The 15,848-nt window shown below is 38.3% G+C and overlaps 1 pseudogene; it reads right to left on the bottom strand.

The window, feature by feature from the left end:
- Positions 1–15,352: 15,352 nt before the first annotated feature.
- Positions 15,353–15,848, bottom strand: LOC113935306 (annotated as a pseudogene).

The raw sequence follows: 15,848 nt of genomic DNA, 5'->3' as shown, positions 1-15,848 counted from the left end.
TAAGTGCTTGAGAATGAAGCTGGACAGAAACCAGTCCCTTGGGCAGCCCTCTGAAGAACCAGAAAACAGGATCCATGTTCCACTCTTCTCCCTCCCTACCAAGGAAGAGTCCTCAAATTGTACACTTTCTGATCACACCGAGCTATGCCAGCAACAGCAAGCTTCTCCCCAATTTTCTCTGTTCTCAGTGGTCCACAGGTATCCAAACTATGCCAATTCCATCAGCACTCTGAGTGAGACAAGACAGAAACCAGTACCTTGGGCAGTCCTCCAAAAAGCCAGAATGTTGCATGCATGCTTAACTCCTCTTTCTCCTCTAGGGAGAATTTTTAAGCCAGGGGTTCTCTCTTAGGTGCATATCTGTGCAAGCTTGGAGGAGGGGCTGACATGGGTAAAGTGACGCTGCTCTTCCTACAGATTTTAATGTAATGGTTCTCAACTTTGTGCTTGCCTGGGGTTCTGCAACTTCTTAACTGCATTCTGGAATTCTCATTAGGCTATTTTGGTCCAAATATCATTGTTAAGTAATGTTTCTATGGGGGTACAAGGGCTGGAACTTACTATTCCACCATCTTGCTGATGTAACTCTGACCCTGCCTGAATGTTTAATAAGCTCCCACATATAAGGACTCACAATAAAAGTGGTAAATGTTTCTTCATCAAGGAAGAAAAGTCATGCTTATTATGCCTCTGATATTCTTGTTTTTCTGAGAAACAAGGACACAGGGGCACCTGGGTTGCTCAGTTGGTTAAGCGTCTGCCTTCGGCTCAGGTCATGATCCCAGGGTCCTGGGATCGAGTCCCACATCGGGCTTCTTGCTCAGCGGGGAGTCCGCTTCTCCCTCTCCCTCTGCCACTCTCCCTGCTTGTGCTCTCTTGCTCTCTCAAATAAATAAAATCTTAAAAGGAAACAAGGATACCAAGTAAAACAACTAGAATTATTAAGAATTCAGTGGCAGGGCGCCTGGGTGGCTCAGTTGGTTAAGCGACTGCCTTCAGCTCAGGTCATGATCCTGGAGTCCCGGGATCGAGTCCCACATCGGGCTCCCTGCTCAGTGGGGGTTCTGCTTCTCCCTCTGACCCTCTTCCCTCTCATGCTCTCTGTCTCTCATTCTCTCTCTCTCAAATAAATAAATAAAATCTTTAAAAAAAATAAAATAAATACACAATTAAAAAAAAAGAATTCAGTGGCAGTCAGACATTAAGTAACAAAATTGAATGTTTCTGCTACCAGCAGCAAACTGTTAGGGGGAAAAGTTAATTTGTTACACACAGTTGCAATAGAAAATACCTAAAGCAAAAATAAGAAACTAATAGAAATTCTATTAAGAAAATAAAATATATTGTTTTTATTTATTTCTTCATTTTGGGGGATGGAGATTTATTGAAGCATTCACAGGTAAAGAAGGAGGACAAAATCAGCTACACAGGCAGCCTCATGGAAGAACAGAAACTTAAAAGTGGTTCATGATCCAAAGCAGCTCTAGAGCCTGGCTTATCTTGTCACCCCCTCAGCTGCAGGCATCTGTTGCTCCCTACTCTAGTGCTTCCCAAAGTGGTGACTCAACTTTCTGCCTATATTTATACCCTTCCTAGTACTACGGACTACTTTTTTTTCCTGCTGCTCTCTTGCTTGTCTTTGGCCTTCGGGGGCCTCATATCATGAGAATGCAGGACCACAAGGCAGCAGAAGCCATAAAGCATCAAGACAACAATGGGCCAAAAAGACACAAGCCATGAAGCAACAAGAGCCACAATGTAGCAGGAGCCATGAGGAACAGAAACCATGAGGAAAAACCCTGAATCTGAGATCCACAAAGCAGCAGAAGGCTTGAACAGACAAGATCCATGAGGCAGCAGAAGTGATCAGACTGTAAGAGCCACAAGGTAGCAAGGCAACATGAAGAGGCTGCAGGAATTACAAGGCAAGCAGAAGCTACCACACAGAGAAGCCCTGGATTAATTGGAATGGAAGCCCCAGAGGCCAGGAAGCTGCAGAGAACAGGAGGCCCAGAAAATATATTGTTTTTGAAAGAAACTTTTTAAAAGACTTAGATTAATGAAAGAATTGCCCTGAACCTGTGTGTAAACACTCAAATTTAGAGCCATTCAATTCTTTCTAAAACTACACCCAAAACAATATTCCAAAGTATATTTTTCTCATAGATTTGCTAGAACGTTGTATTTCAAATGGAAGAAAAAAAATAAAAGAAAAACCACAACAAGTTTGAGGACTATATGGTAGGAGGGGAATTTATTGGCTTTTTAAAAATATATTTTGTTATGGAAAATTATAATGAGCCCTCATGTACCTGCCACCAGCATCAATAATTATGTTTATAAGCAATTTGGCTTTACCTCTACCCTCCACCCACTTCTCCCAATTCCTTATTGTTTTGAAGAAAATCCAACATATTTCACTCATACATATTTCAGGATCTCCTAAATTCTTTTCAAAAAATATAACTTCATTGCTATTTCCTCACACATACATAAATAACAGTAAATTATTAATATCAAATAGTCCTCCCTTTCTCAGTCCAAAATCCATTAGTTGGATCTGGTAGAAAAGGGTGGAAGGGACATGGCCGATGATGACCCAGCTCAGTGCAGGATCAGTGCCCATGTAAAGTAAAAACAGCATCTGAGTAGGGAGGAGGGAAGGCAGCCCAGGCTGGTGATTGAGTGGATAAGACAGGTGTTGCTATGGGAGGTAGAAGTGGCATAGCAGTCACTTAGAGGAGAACTTACCAAATAGGTAAACATATTGGAGATAGTGGGAGCCAGATTTCTCAAGGAATGAGAAAGGAGCTACAAATATGAAAGAGAGGAAAGCTAGAACAAACCCTATAATGTATTAGAATTGGAAGTTTTGGTATGAACTCATAGTTTCTACCATGTATATATGGTGCATATGTATATACATATATTTCTTACCTCTTGAACTAGTGCCACCCACCTGCACCTACAGTAATGAGCAGAGGCACCTAGGTCTTAGTTTCTCAATATCATTCTCTACTCAGGGCGCCTGGGCGGCTCAGATGGTTGAGCGTCTGTCTGCCTTTGGCTCAGGTCATGATCCCAGGGTCCTGGGATCGAGTCCCACATCAGGCTCCCTGCTCCTTGGGAGCCTGCTTCTCCCTCTGCCTCTCTCTCTCTTTGTCTCTCATGAATAAATAAATAAAATCTTTTAAAAAAAATATCATTCTCTACTCATAGAGAAATGGCTATTTCCAGAACTTGACAATGAAAAGCACAAGATGAGCCTGGAACATCTTGTGTCAGTAAAGAAGGAGGTGTTCAAGGAGTATAGTGTACACTCCAAGAGAAGCCAGCTTGAAGGTGCTCTCACTAATCTCACCTGGGACCATTTGTAATAATGATAATAGTGTATTATAGGACACTGAACAAAATAAGAACCCATGAGCCTATGTTACTATAAATAAACATAATTTATTTATATTATATCATTATATTATACCACCAATTGTAACACTTTTCTTTACAGCAGAATTCCAAACTAATAAATGTAGAAAGGATGAGAAACTTCAAAAAAAAATCACAATTTGACACTCACTGTGGTAATAATTTTTTCAGGCAATAATCATCAATAGATACCAAAACAGAGGATGCAGTTTTAATGAAGAGTAGGGTATTTACAGAGTCTCAAATTATCTCCTTCCAAAATACTTAATAATTTCAAGAGAAAAAGAGTAAAGTGGAGAAACCTGGCAAGGACCACTCTAATCAAATGATGCAACTTAGCATCACATAGGACAAATGGAAATTTGTACTTCTATTTTTTAAAAGACTATTTATTTATTTGAGAGAGAGAGAGAGATTGAGAAAACTAGTGGGAGGAGGGGCAGAGGGAGAAGCAGACTCCCTGCAGAGCAGGGAGCCCAATGTGGTACTCAATCCCAGGACCCTGGGATCATGACCTGAGCTGAAAAAGCAGATGTTTAACCGACTAAGCCACCCAGGTGCCTGGAAATTTGTACTTCTAAATAGGGTGCAATGCAGAGCATCCTGCCAAAAAGAAACTCCATGCCTATATCAAGATTTAAGTATACATTTACATGACTCACTGAGTCATTTAATTATTTCATCCATTTTAAATGTATCTATATGTAAAGAATAAAATTGGTGTCTATCCCCAACGTACATAGTGCTAGTCAGTTCAACTAACACTATTTATTAAATAAACTCTCTTGCTATATTAAGTAATTTATTTCCTAGATATTAGTTTTCCTTTATACCTGGGGTTTTTACTCAACCATTTATTTTGATCTTTAAAAAAATATATTTATTTGTTTGTTTGTTTAGAGAGAAAGTGCGAGCAGGGTGGGGGGCAGAGGGTGAGGGAGAGAGAATCTCAAGCAGACTCCACACAGAGCATAGAGCCCAATGCAGGGCTCAATCTCACAACCCTGACATCATGACCTGAGCCAAAATCAAGCGTTGGATGCTTAACCGACTGAGGCACCCAGGCCAGCACAGAGCTTGCTATCACTGTGCACCCCTCCCCTGCATTCTCTGGAGGACCCTGCCTCCTCTGATATGCCTTGGCTGGAGGCCATCCAAAGCAGTGCCAAGAGCCTGGCAGTGTGCAAGCAGTCCCAATGGGCTAGCACCACTCCAAAGTGACTCCTGCCCCAGAGAGAGGGGGATATAACTATACACAATAGTCTGACTTGAGCCCCAGCAGTGGGCTGGGGACAGACATCAGGTCTGATTGCAGGCCCCTCCTACCAATGAAAGCTTCTCAGGGCACCACACAGGGAAAGTGCCCTGCAGTTCAGTACTACTGCATCTGTGTCAGTCACCTGGTCTGATTCAACTCAAGGCCAAGGCAACCCCAGACTGGTCTGCTAACAACACAGACACCAAACCCTGCCCACAGCAGGCAAAGAGAGCCATTGCAAATGACTGGACTGAAGGCAAATGCAGCTCAGCCACAAGAGCAGGATGCATGCAACACACATAGGAGATACCCTTGAAGTGTCAGTTTCTGGTGAACAGGAACATTGCACTGCAGGGCACTACAGGAACTCTTCTTCATATAGCCACTACTTTCAAGAGCAGGAGACATAGCTGACTTTCCTAACACATAGAAATGGACACAGCGAATTAGACAAAGTGAGGAAATACAGGAATGTGTTCCAAATGAAAAAACAGGACAAAATCATAGCAAGAGAGCTAAACAAAGCAGAGGTAAGTAATATACCTGATAGAGAATTTAAAGTAATGATCATAAAGATACTTACTGGACTTGAGAAAAGAGTGGAGGACCTCGGTGAGACCTTCAAAATAAAAAAGAATTAATTAGAGAGGCGCCTGGTGGCTCAGTCAGTTAAGCATCTGCCTTTAGCTTGGGTCATGATCTCAGGGTCCTGGGATTGAGCCCTGCATCAGGCTCCCTGCTCAGCAGAAAGTCTGCTGTCTGCTTCTCCCTCTCCCTCTGCCCCTCTCTCCGCTCATGCTCTCTCTCTCAAATAAATAAATAAAATCTTTTTTTAAAACAAAAGAACCAATTAGAGATGAAGAACTCAATAACAGATTAAAAATGCATGAGATGGAATAAATAGTAGACTAGAGGAAGCAGAAGAATGGATCAGCAACTTAAGGACAGGGAAATGGAAAGCAATCAGGCTAAACAGGAGAGAGAAAATATAGTAATAACAAATGAAAATAGACTAAGGGACTCAGCAACAACATCAAGCATGATAGCATTCACATTTTAGGGATCCTAGAAGGAGGAGAGAGAGGAAAAGGGGCAGAAAAATTATTTGAAGAAATAATAGCTGAAAACTTCCCAAATCTGAGAAAGGAAACAAATCCAGATCTAGGAGGCACAAAGAGCCAACAAAATCAACCCAAGGAGGTTCACACCAAGATACACAGTAATTAAAAATGCAAAAGTAGTGATAGAGAATTTTTAAAGCAGCAAGAGAAAAGAAAACAGTTACATAAAGGGAAACCCCAGAAGGTGATCAGCTGATTTTTCAGCAGAAACTGCAGGCTAGAAGGGAGTGGTGTGATATAGTCAAAGTACTAAAAGAAAATAAAGCTTCAACCAAGAATATTCTATCCAGTGAGGTTATCATTCAGAACAGGAGAGGTAGAGTTTCCCAGACAAATAAAAGTTAAAGGAATTCATAACCACTAAACCAGCCCTACAAGAAATGTTAGAGGGGCTCTTTGAGTGGAAAGGAAAGACCATAAGCAGGAGTAAGAAAAGTAGAAAGCACAAAAGCAGTAAAATTAAGTATATCTATAAATATCAGTTAAGAGATTCACAAAATAAAAGAATGTAAAGTATGATACCATATACTTAAAATGGAGGAGGGTGTGGAGTAAGGAATGGGTTCAAACTTAGGCAACCATCAATACAGACTGCTATATGCATAAGATGTTATATATAAACCCAATGGTAACCACAAATCAAAAACCAGTAATAGATATGCAAAAAAATAAAGAGAAAGGAATCCAAGTATATCACTAAAGAAAGCCAGCAAACCATGAGAGAAGAGAGCAAGAGAAGAAAGGATCAGAGAACTACAAAAATAACCATAAAACAAGTAACAAAATGGCAATAAGTACATACCTATTAATAATTACTTTGATTGTAAATGGACTGAACATGCCAATAAAAAGACATAGGGTGAGGGAATGGATTTAAAAATAAAGTATTATTTATTTATTTGAAATAACTTAAATACAGACATTATTTTGAGATCTTTGGTCTTTACAATGTGTAGTTTGCATACTGAGCATCAGGTTTTGTGGAAAGATGTATTTTTCCACTACAATTTGTAGACTTATATGTCAGCATTGAACACTTATGGTAATGGCTCTATCACCTCATGTGTATCAGTACTAAGCATTTAACCTCTTTCATTTGATGCCTGTCCTCTTAATGATTATTGTAAAATTGTGTTCCTGTGAGGTGTCATTTCCCATTACATTCTTTTATTGGATGGTAATTATTACATAGAATGCCATCTTTTTTGTTTTGTAGAATCTATTTTTCTTTTACCTGATAAAATGTTTTCTCTATCTCCATACCAAAAAAAAAGCAAGACCCATTAATATGCTGCCTATAAGAGATTCAGACGAATCTACACATGTAGATTGATAGTGAAAATATGGCAAAGCATTTATTTACCATGCAAATGGAAGTGAAAAGCTGGGGTAGCAATACTTAGTTTGGACAAAATAGACTTTTTTGGCCCCACCCCCTGGACAAAATGACTTTAAAATAAAGACTAGGGGCACCTGGGTGGCTCAGTCAGTTAGGCATCTGCCTTTGGCTCAGGTCATGATCTCAGGGTCCTGGGATCCAGCCCCACATCAGGCTCCCTGCTTAGTGGGGAGCCTGTTTCTCCCTCTCCCTCTGCTGCTCCCCCTGCTTGTGTTTTCTCTTTTTCTCTCTCTCTCTCTCTCATAAATAAATAAAATCTTAAGAAAAACAAAGACTATAACAAGAGACAAAGGATACTACATAATCATAAAAGGATCAATACAACAAGAAGATATAACAATTATAAATATCTATGTGCTCAACATGGAGCACCAAAATACTTAAAGCAGCTAATACCAAATATAAAGGAAATAACTGGTAGTAATATAATAATAGTAGGAGACTTCAACACCCAACTTACATCAAAGGATAGATCATCCAAACAGGAAATCAAAAAGGAAACGGTAGCTTTGAATGACACATTGTATCAGATGGATCTAACAGATATATTCAGACTATTCCATCCTAAAACAGTGGAATAAATGGTCTTTTCAGGTGCACATGGAATCTTCTCCAGACTATCACATAGGACCACAAAACAAGTCTCAACAAATTCAAAAAGACTGAAGTCTCACCATGTATCTTTTCCAACCACGATGCTATGAAGCTAGAAATCAACCACAAGAAAAAATCTGGAAAGAACACAAACACATGGAAGTTAAATAACATGATACTAAACAATGAATGGGTCAGCCAAGAAATAAAAGAGGAAATTTAAAAAGTAGATGGAGACAAATGAAAATGAAAACACAGCTGTCCAAAATCTTTGGAATGCAGTGAAAGCTGTTCTAAGAGGGAAGTTTATAACAACATAGGCCTGCCTTAAGAAGCAAGAAAAATCTCAAACAACCTAACCTGATACCTAAAGGAGCTAGAAAAAGAAGAACAAACAAAAACCAAAACCAGTAGAAAAAAGGAAATAATAAAGACTAGAGCAGAAATTAAAAAAAAAAAAAAAAGCTGAAAAGGCAATAGAACAGATCAATGAAACCAGGAGCTGGTTCTTTGGAAAGATCAATAAAATTGATAAACTTTTAGCCAGACTCATCAAAAAGGGTGGGGGAGAGAGAAAGATCTCAAATAAACAAAATTAGAAATGAAAGAGGAGAAATAACAATTGACACCACAGGTACAAACAGTTATAAGAGAAAACTGAAAAATTATATGCCAACAAATTGGACAACCTAGAAGAAATGGATAAATTCCTAGAAATACTGAACCTCCCAAAAGTGAATCAGGAAGAAATAGAAAATCTGAACAACTGATTACCACAATGAAATTGAATCAGTAATCAAAAAACTCCAAACAAACGAAAGTCCAGGACCAGATGGTTTTGCAGTCAAATTCTACTAAGCATTTAGGAAGAGTTAAGACCTATTCTTCTCAAACTATTCCAAAAAATAGTAGAGGAGGCAAAGCTTCCAAATTCATTCTATGAGGCCAGTATTCTCCTGATAACAAAACCAGACAAAGACATACAAAAGAGAGAGAGAGAGAGAACTACAGGGGCACCTGGCTGGCTCAGTCAGTAGAGAATGTGACCCTTGATCTCAGGGTTATAAATTCGAGCCCCATGTTAGGTATAGAAATTACTAAAAATCGGGCGGCTGGGTGGCTCAGTCGTTAAGTGTCTGCCTTCGGCTCAGGTCATGATCCCAGAGTCCTGGGATCGAGTCCCGCATCGGGCTCCCTGCTCAGCGGGAAGCCTGCTTCTCCCTCTCCCACTCCCCCTGCTTGTGTTCCTGCTCTCGCTGTCTCTCTCTGTCAAATAAATAAATAAAATCTTTAAAAAAAAAAGAAATTACTAAAAATCTTTAAAAGTACAGACCAATATCTCTAATGAGCATAGATGCAGAAATCCTCCACAAAATATTAGCAAACCAAATCAAACAATACATTTTTTAAAAAATCATTCACCACAATCATTTGGAATTTATTCATGGGCTGCAAGGGTGGTTCAGTACTCAAAATCAACATGATACATCACATCAACAAGAGAAAGGATAAAAACGTGATCATTTCAATAGATGCAGGAAAAGCATTTGACAAAGTACAACATCCTTTCATGATACAGGATAAAAACCCTCAACAAAGTAGATTTAGAGGGAACATACCTCAACATAATAAAGGCCATGTATGCAAAGCCCAGAGGTAACATCATACTCAATAGTGAAGAACTGAGAGCTTTTCCTTTAACATTGAGAACAAGGATGTCTACTCTCACTACTTTTATTCAACATAGTACTGGAAGTCCTAGACACAGCAATCAGAGAAGAAAAAGAAATAAAAGGCTCTAAATCAGTAAGGGAAAAGTAAAACTTTCACTATTTACAGATGGCATGATACCATATATAGAAAAGCCTAAAGACTCCACCAAAAACTAAAACAAAAACAAAAGCACTAGAACTGATAAATGAATTCAGTAAGGTCACAGGATACAAAACCAATATACAGAAATCTGTTGCATTTCTATATACTACTACGAATATTTCCAATTATCCTATTACTATTATATTCTAATTTAAATAATTCTAATACACTAATAGTGGAAAGAGAGATTAAGAAAACAATTCTATTTTCAATTGTACCAAAAATAATAAGATACCTAGCAATAAACTTAACCAAGGAGGTTAACGACCTGTACTCTTAAAGCTATAAAACATTGATGAAAGAAAATGAAGACAACACAAGCAAATGGAAAGATTTTCCATACTTATGGATTGGAAGAACAAATATTGCTAAAATGTCCATACCACCCAAAGCAATCTACAGATTTAACGCAATCCCTATCAAAATGCCAACATCATTTTTCACAGAACCAGAATAAATCCTAAAATTTGTATGGAACCACAAAAGACCCTGAATAGCCAAAGCAATCTTAAGAAAGAAGAACAAAATTGTATCACAATTCCAGATATCAAGATATACTACAAACCTGTAGTAATCAAAACATTGTGGTACTGGCACAAAAAGAGACACATAAATTAAAGGAACAGAATAGAGAGCCTCATATAAACCCATGATTATGTGGTCAATTAATCTCTGACAAAGGAGGCAAGAATATGTGATGGGAAAATGACAGTCTCTTCAACAAATGGCCTTGGGACAACTAGACAGCTACATGGAAAAGAATGAAACTAGACCACTTTCTTACACCATACACAAAAATAAATTCAAAATGGATTAAATACATAATTGTGAGACCTGAAACCATTAAAATCCTAGAAGAGAGTCTGACATCAGGCATAGCAACATTTTTCTAGATGTCTCCTGAGGCAAGGGACACAAAAGCAAAAATAAACTATTGGGACTACATCAAAATAAAAAGTTTTTGCACAACAAAGGAAAACATCAAAACAACTAAGAGACAAGCTACTGAATGGGAGACGATATTTGCAAATGATATATCCAATAAAGGATTACTATCCAAAATATATAAGGAATTTATACAACTCACCACCAAAAAAACAAATAATCCAATTAAAAAATGGGCAAAAGACATGAACAGACATTTCTCCAAAGAAGACATCCAGAGGCCAACAGGCACATGAAAAGATGCTCAACATCACTCATCAGCAGGGCAATGCAAATCAAACCACAATGAAATATCACCTCACACCTGTCAGAATGGCTAAAATAAAAAATATAAGAAACAACAAGTGTTGTTGAGGATGTGGAGAAAAAGGAACCCTTGTATACTGTTGGTGGGAATGCAGACTGGTGCAACCACTGTGGAAAACAGTATGGAGTTTCCTCAAAAAATTAAAATTAGAATTGTCATATGATTCAGTAATTCCACTACTGGGTATTTACCCAAAGAATATGAAAACACTAATTAAAAAATATATATGCACCACTATGTTTATTAGAGCATTATTTACAACAGCCAAATTACAGAAGCAACCTAAGTGGTGGTCATTAATAGATGAATGGATAAAGAAGAGGTTATAACTATATATAATGGAATATTTCTCAGCCACAAAAAAGAATGAAATCTTGCCATTTGCAGTGATGAGAATGGATCTAAAGGGTATAAGGCTAAGTGAAATAAGTCAGTCAGAGAAAGGCAAATACCATATGATTTCACTCATATGTGGAATTTAAGAAACAAAACAAACAAAGAAAAAAGAGACAAACCAAAAAACAGAAAACAAACTGATGGTTTGGGTGGGAGGGGAGGTGGGTGGGGAGATGGGTGAAATAGGTGAAGAGATTAAGAGTACACATACTATGATGAGCCCTGAGTTGTATAGAATTGTTGAATCACCATATTGTACACATGAAATTCATATAACACTGTATGTTAACTATACTGGAATTTTATTTTTTAATTTAATTTTATTTTATTATGTTAGTCACCATACAGTACATAATTAGTTTTTGATGTAGTGTTCCATGATTCATTGTTTTCGTATAACACCCAGTGCTCCATGCAAAATGTGCCCTCCTTAATACCCATCACTGGGCTAACCCATCCCCCCACACCCCTCCCCTCTAAAACCCTCAGTTTGTTTCTCAGAGTCCATAGTCTCTCATGGTTCATCTCCTCCTCCAATTTCCCCCCCTTCATTTTTTCCCTTCCTTCTCCCAATGGTCTCCATGCTATTCCTTATGTTCCACAAATAAGTGAAACCATATGATAATTGACTTTCTCCGCTTGACTTATTTCACTTAGCATAATCTCCTCCAGTCTCATCCATGTTGATGTAAAAGTTGGGTATTCATCCTTTCTGATGGCTGAGTAATATTCCATTGTATATACGGACCACATCTTCTTTATTCATTCATCTGTTGAAGGGCATCTCATCTCTTTCCATAGTTTGGCTATTGTGGACATTGCTGCTATGAACGTTGCGGTGCATATGGCCCTTCTTTTCACTACATCTGTGTCTTTGGGTAAATACCCAGGAGTGCAATTGCTGGGTCATAGGGTAGCCCTATTTTTAATTTTTTGAGGCACCTCCACACTGTTTTCCAAAGTGGCTGTACCAACTTGCATTCCCACCCAACAGTGTAAGAGGGTTCCCCTTTCTCCACAACCTCTCCAACATTTGTTGTTTCTTGCCTTGTCCATTTTTGCCATTCTAACTGGTATAAGGTGGTATCTCAATGTGGTTTTGATTTGAATTTCCCTGATGGCTAATGATGATGAACATTTTTTCATGTGTCTGTTAGCCATTTGTATGTCTCCTTTTGAGAAGTGTCTGTTCATGTCTTCTGCCCAGTTTTTTACTTGATTATTTGTTTTTTGGGTGTTGAGTTTGAGAAGTTCATTATAGATCTTGGATATCAGCGCTTCGTCTGTAGTGTCATTTGCAAATATCTTCTCCCATTCTGTGGGTTACATTTTTGTTTTGTTGACTGTTTCCTTTGCTGTGCAGAAGCTTTTTATCTTGATCAAGTCCCAAAAGTTCATTTTTGCTTTTGTTTCACTTGCCTTTGGAGATGTATCTTGAAAGAAGTTGCTGTGGGCGATGTCAAACAGGTTACTGCTGATGTTCTCCTCTAGGATTTTGATGGGATTCCTGTCTCACATTGAGTCTTTCACCCATTTTGAGTTTATCTTTGTGCATGGTGTTAGAGAATGGTCGAGTTTCATTCTTCTGCATGTGGCTGTCCAATTTTCCCAGCACCATTTATTGAAGAGACTGTCTTTTTTCCATTGCATATTTTTTCCTGCTTTGTCAAAGATTATTTGACCATAGAGTTGAGGGCCCATATCTGGGCTCTCTATTCTGTTCCATTGGTCTGTATGACTGTTTTTGTGCCAGTACCAAGCTGTCTTGGTGATCACAGCTTTGTAATATAGAGTGAAATTGGGCAATATGATGCCCCCAGCTTTGTTTTTCTTTTTCAACATTTCCATGGCGATTTGGGGTCTTTTCTGATTCCATACAAATTTTAGGATTGTTTGTTCCAGCACTTTGAAAAATGTCATGGGAATTTTGATCGGGATGGCATTGAAGGTACAGATTGCTCTGGGCAGCAGAGACATTTTAACAATGTTACTGGAGCTGGTTAAGTTGGAAGGAAGTGAGAATTGGGTTATCATTACAAAATAAAAACTGTTTCCATAGGTCAGCTGTATCACAGTTAACAGAATGAAGTAACTATTCAAAAAATGCTTTCACAGAACAAGAGCCAAATGACAAACTCTTAGGCATGATCTACATAGCCTATAATCTCCTTCACGATCTGCCTGGTCCATTTCTCTGATCCCATCTTCTACCATTCTTCATATTACCTAATATATTTCTTTTTTACAAATGTGTACAGTTTTATTTAATGAATATTAATTCCCTTGAAGAAAACAGAATTTCTTCCAATTAAACAGTATAATAAGATGAAAGATGTAGTTGTACACATATAACCTGGTTCAACAAAGATTTTGTAGATTTTATAGAACCAAAGATCTCATAGGTCCAAACTCATGAACAGGCCTAAACTGTCAATGCCTATTGTTATTCATTATCGGTAGATTTCCCATTTTACAAACAAACCTCTTTATTTATGGGAAGAGCTTCAGGGCTTCAGAATGTCTTTAGCATGTATTTTTTCCTGATCCTGAAGGGGCAGAATTCCCCTGTTGTTCATCAAATGACACCCACGTGCAGTTGCAGGGCATTCTGCAGGGCTACTCTTCTACTCCAGGGTTAAATACATAACAAACAGACAAAAAAATACATAACAAACAGAGCTAAATACATATAAAGACATAATTCATATTAAATGCTTAAGAGTGTTTCTGTTTTCTTCATATAACGGAAATGATAGTATTACCCTATGCCATAAGTTTGAGGATTATGAGACAATAAATGTCGAGGACTTATGTGCCAGGTCCATAATACATCACAAATGCTAATTAACATTGTTACTATCACTGTGAAATATAAAACTTCAATAAATGGATATCATATATAAAAATATTACTAGATAGGAAAATTCCATATTGAAAAGATGGTAATAATCCCCCTACTTATTTGTAAAGTTAATGTAAACATTTTTCAAAATTCCAGGAAGATTTTTTTGAAGGGAAAGTCTGATGAATTGATTCTGAATCTTGTCTGAAAGAATAAAATAGCCAAGAAAATTTTGAGGGGGAAAAAGACATACTGCATAGAGGATAATCCCCTGGTAACCATATATGCCCTCTAATCTTATCAAACTATAAATTGCTTACTGTTCCTCAAATAAAATGTTCTAATCCCTATCTCTTTACCACTACCCTCCTCTCCCTTTTTTCTCCTGGTTTCTGTCATCTGGAATTCCATATAAATTTCTAACCAAACACTACCATTTAGGGACAGAGTCTTCCCTGACTTCTCTACCCTCTTTAACATTTATCAAGCATTTGGCTGTAATCTTTTTTCTGCCTAATACTGTTAATTAGCTATTCACAAGTTTTTGATTTATCTTCCAATTAAACTGTAAACTCCAATTTTATTTGTCAGAGAGAGCACAAGCAGGGAAAGTGGCAGAGGCAGAGGGAGAAGCAGGCTCCCCACTGAGCAAGGAGCCGGATGTGAGACTCGATCCCAAGACCTTGGGATCATGACCTGCGCCAAAGGCAGACACTTAACCTACTAAGACACGCAGGCATCCCTAGATGGTAAGCTCCTTTTTTTTTTTTTAAAGATTTTATTTGTCAGAGAGAGAGCGAGAAAGCGTATAAGCATGGGGAGCGGCAGGCAGAGAGAGAAGCTGGCTCCCCACTGAGCAGAGAGCCGGATGTAGGACTCGATCCCAGGACCCTGGGATCATGACCTGAGCCGAAGGCAGATGTTTAACCGACTGAGCCACCCAGGTGTCCCAGATTGTAAGCTCTTTCAAGGCAGATTCCTATACTCAGTTTTCCCTGAATTCCTCATGCATCTACATAGTAGATACTCCTCATGTCCTGGTTTTGGAAAGTAACCCCATAGTCAATCCAAATATGACCAAACGTGTACATTTAGTGTTCCTTACAGATTTTTCTAGAACAATGTTTATATATTTTTTGTATAAACATAGATTTTCTGCTGCCCCAATACATTTTTTTAGTTTTTTATATCAGAACTCATCAGCTGATTCTGTGTCTGAGCCACAAGACTGCAGTTCATCTTGCAGGAACTCAGCTTCAGTGTCATAAACAAAATTTGGATCATCCTTCTTCTGATTTTTCTCAAAAAGTTCACCCATGATGCTCTTTCTTTTGGCAAGTTCTTTGTCATCTAGTTTGTTCAAGTCTTCCACAGGATCAGTGGTTGTTTCCTGTTGAATTTGTTACACTGTTTTTGACAGACTTTGCCCCCACAAGTAACCTCATAAAAAAGTGAGTAACTTCTCTAGATGTCTCAGGGATACTTGTTCCAGGTAATTCTTGTGTTGTGGATTATTCTTTAATTGTTCAGCAGCTCTGCTGCAATCTGAAAACTTTGAAAAGCTTCAGACGCATGATGCATTGGTGACTTTTCCCCTTCATTTCATTCTCACAGATTAAGATAAGAGCTGGAGGCTGGAACCTAATTCCACATTTCTTTGCAGTGCACGTCATTTTCACATACAT

The sequence above is a fragment of the Zalophus californianus genome, chromosome 17 (genome assembly GCF_009762305.2).
Source record: "Zalophus californianus isolate mZalCal1 chromosome 17, mZalCal1.pri.v2, whole genome shotgun sequence".
NCBI classification, from domain to species: domain Eukaryota; kingdom Metazoa; phylum Chordata; class Mammalia; order Carnivora; family Otariidae; genus Zalophus; species Zalophus californianus.
This window is presented reverse-complemented; position numbering and strand designations above follow the sequence as displayed.